This window comes from Panicum virgatum, chromosome 1K (genome assembly GCF_016808335.1).
Source record: "Panicum virgatum strain AP13 chromosome 1K, P.virgatum_v5, whole genome shotgun sequence".
NCBI lineage: Eukaryota > Viridiplantae > Streptophyta > Magnoliopsida > Poales > Poaceae > Panicum > Panicum virgatum.
The window spans coordinates 26,866,197-26,870,170 of NC_053136.1; the positions used below are offsets into that span (position 1 = coordinate 26,866,197).

The 3,974-nt window shown below is 48.2% G+C and overlaps 1 non-coding gene across 1 annotated transcript; it reads right to left on the reverse strand.

The window, feature by feature from the left end:
• Positions 1 to 2,746: 2,746 nt before the first annotated feature.
• On the reverse strand, positions 2,747 to 2,853 carry LOC120658111. The gene has a single exon (XR_005668523.1). It is a non-coding gene; the product is annotated as a small nucleolar RNA R71 (small nucleolar RNA).
• Between the last annotated feature and the right edge of the window lie 1,121 nt (positions 2,854 to 3,974).

Consider the following 3,974-nt stretch of genomic DNA (forward strand, 5'->3'; position numbering starts at 1 on the left):
AGGAGCCCTCTCCTCAACCACTTGCCTATGCTTAGGCACAGGACCAGGGCTGAAATCAGAGGCAAAGATGTCAGACAGCAAAAACTCAGAGTGAGACAAAAACCACCCGACTGGTTACCTGACATCGTCGCTAGCCCTTCTCTTCCGCATAGTTGTCCTCGGCTTCTTGGGACAACTAATGCCGGCTTCGGGTCCCGGACTCCCCTCACGAGCCAAAAGTTCGACTGCTCCCGTCTTACCCTACATCAAGTCTGCAACGGTAGCACGATCATTAGAGTCAGAACTTGACAGAGTCTCCGAAACAGTTGGATCCAAATCCGACCGATAATCAGGATGCAAATGAGCGCTAGGCATCATATGGCTCTGGCGATGAACCTCTGGCAACGGAGGATCACTCCGATAGACCAACAAATCATCCTACAAAAGACCGAGAGTCAGCCAAAGCGCAAAAGGACAGTTCAGAAAAGCACTCAATGACAGAGAACCTTACCTATTTCAGAAGATTACTCACACGAAATAAATCTAGAAGCTCAGGCATGGAAGTAACACCCTCAAAAAGGTTATAAAGAAGCACCATAGCCTCATCTCGACCAGTCTTCTCTGACGAAAATCAAGAGGGATCATACAATCCCGTATACTCAAACCCAGGGTGGATACGGCTCTGCAAGGGCTGGATTTGTCTCCTAAGCCAAGACAACACAACTGTAGCTCTAGTCACCCCCTCCCTTCGCCGCTTAGCAATCCGCTTGAGAAGCTCTCCCATCTGATCAGCATTACCAGCAGGCACACACCATTCGTGACGCTGCTTTGGAGGTCCAGGAGTGCTCTCCGGAAGAGCAGGAGCATGGTTATCGATATAAAACCACTCCGCTTTCCGATCCCCAATCTGACGACGCAAAGAATACGGGATATACTTCTCCGCCATGCCAGGGTGAAACTGGAGATCAGCACCCCCCACCCTTGCAATATTCCTAAGATTGGGATACAGATTCAAGGAAAAGAGACTTTTGAAAAGATCAAAATGGGGATGAATCACAAGAAATGCCTCACATAGCTGGACAAAAATAGCTATATGCAGGATTGAATCAGGGGTTAAGTAATGAAGCTGAACACCACAGAAGAAAAGAAGACCCCGCAAAAAGTCGCAAGCGGGAATGACAAGGCCGTGCTCAACAAAGGCTTTGAAAAGAACAATTTCAGAAGTTTTTTTTCAAATGGCCTCCCATGACCCTCGGCCGACTGCCACTGAAACAAAGTTCTAGATTGCAGAAGATGGTGACTAACAAGAGATGAGATCGTAGCTTCCGACAACTTACTCTTCTTCCACCCATCAGCCATCGTCGCCTCCCTCTCGGACACTTGGCGCTTGGATTTCTTCGGCGCTATCCGGAAGGTCACGAGCCTCTTCTCACGCATATGCTTGGAGGCTGAGAAATCAAAGGAAGATAGAAGACGAAGCCTAACATAGAAGGCTAAGGAAATGGCCGGAGGCAAGAAAAGATGAAAACACAGATCGGATCTCCGCTGTTAAATAAACAGGACAATGGCATTTCTGGGAATACCAGGAAAACCAAAGGTCACAAAGAACGCCTCGGTTTGGGAACCTTAACCCTAAATCGAGAGATTTCAAGTCAAGGCTCAGGGGCTGCAAGATAGGCATCATAAATGGCGAACTTTTTTAAAAACCAGACTTGAAGACAGAAATGACCCTCAGCCTGATCAATCGGTTCAACCTAGGCTCGGGGGCTACTCCATATGGAGCGCCAGTATCAGAAGAAGAAATTCGGGGCTAGAGCACCTCATAGCCTCGATGCAGCTAGGGAAGTACTCGGAAGACTACTCGAGGCACTCAAAGGACTCCAACCCTGAGCAATGGATTCCAGAAGCACTCAAAGGCACTCGATGGACATCTTCAAAAGTACTCAACGCCTGCAGGACTCGACTACGAAGAGCTTGGGGGCTTGTCAGACCCGGCGCCACTGGACTGCTAACGGGCGTGGAATATTCTAGACTAAGGAGTACTACATGGGTACGCCCTACCTCTACTGTAACTACTCGTACAGCAGTAGAACTAGCCTAAGTACAAGGAAACTACCCGACCCACTCGGAGTAGGACTCTAAATGTACTCGGCTAGGACTTTCCATGTAACCCTATTCCCCCAGACTATATAAGGGCAAACAGGGACCCCTCCAAAACATCGAACAATACCTGAGGGAATACAAACCACCACACTGGACGTAAGGTATTACGCTTCGGCGGCCTGAACCTGTCTAAATCCTTGTGTTCCTTGCACCATCGCATTCTGATTTCGGCGAGTCCCTACTCATAACCACTCTCCTCGGGATACCCCTCGGAGAACCCGATGGTAAAAAACCGACAATGGCCCAGAAGACACTCCGTGATTACTCTGCTCCGTCTGCTAACCAGGCCCCCAGCTGGCTCGAGGTTAACACCGGAGGGGAAAATTTCGAGATCAAGACGGGTGTCATTACGATAGTGCAGGCCAGCCCTTTCTGTGGCAAGGCCAATGAGGATGCCAGCGCTCATCTCCAGCAGTTCCTGGAGCTCTGCAGTACTTCTGTTATCAAGGGTGTATTGAAAGATGAAATCCGCCTCCGTCTATTTCCGTTCTCTCTCTTGGGGAGAGCGAAGCAATGGTTTTATGCTAACAAGACTGATATGGACACTTGAGACAAATGTGCCAAGGCATTCCTCGCGAAGTTCTTCCCGATGAGCAAAACTAATGCTCTTCGTGGATGGATTTCGAACTTCCAGCAGGCATCAAATGAGTCAATTCCTAAAGCTTGGGAGAGACTTCAGGAGTACATTCTGGCATGTCCGCACCATGGAATGGACAATTGGCTTATTCTTCAGAACTTCTACAACAGGTTGACGCAATCATCCTGTGATCATGTGGATACCACTGCGACTGGAGCTTTCTTCTCGCTGACCATTGAAGGAGCTACATCATTAATTGAGAAGATGGTGTCCAACCAAGGTTGGAGCGATGATCGCCTCCAACCACGACAGTGAGGCTTGCACTCCGTCAAGGAGGCCGACATGCTCGCTATGAAGATTGATCTCCTCCTCAAGAAATTCAAGGATTATTCCTAAGATAAGGCTCCGATGCAGACACTTTAAGCCTTGAAAACTCGCATGACATGTGAGGTCTATGGGAATGTTGAACATTCGGGTGACAATTGCCTGGAAACCCAAGAAGAAGCATTATATCTCAATGGCAATAACAATGGGTTTCATCCACAAGGAGGTCAGGGGTGGAATCAACCACACCCATATTATCAAGGAGGTAATGGCAATTCAAATTCTTTCAATCCTTACCAACCTACCTTGAGAGATCTTGTCTACGGCCAAGCGAAGATCAATGAGTCCCTTCAGAAGAAGTTGGCCGCTACAGACAAATATATGGAGACCATCCATGCCAAGATGGATGGATTCTCCACTGCTATGAAGAACCAGCTGAGTTTCAGCAAGATGATTAAGACTCAACTAGCTCAAGTGGCTGCCGCCATGCCCCCTGCTATGGAGAACGTTAAGGCGAAAACCACACGAGGAGGTAAAATGACTCAAGATTCGCCTTATCCTAACCATGTTAACAGGAAGAAGGCAAGCCCGGTGGCAGAAGAACCAGCTCAGGAGGACGAACCCGAGAAGGTTCATGAAGGGAAAACGGCCCTGTATGAATTCTACGATACTCAAGTATTGCCGCTTCCTATGAGGACAAAGAAGCCAAGTACAGATGAGCAGTTCAACTGCTTTGTTGAGATGATACAACAAGTAAACATCAATATGCCCTTGATGGATGCAATGAAGGTCCCGACCTACGCTCGCTAACTCAAGGACATAATCAATAACAAGCGACCACTGCCAACTACTGAAGTAATCAAGCTCACTGAGGCATGCAGTGCAGCTATATCTCAACAATTGCCCGAGAAGAAGAAGGATCCAGGATTCC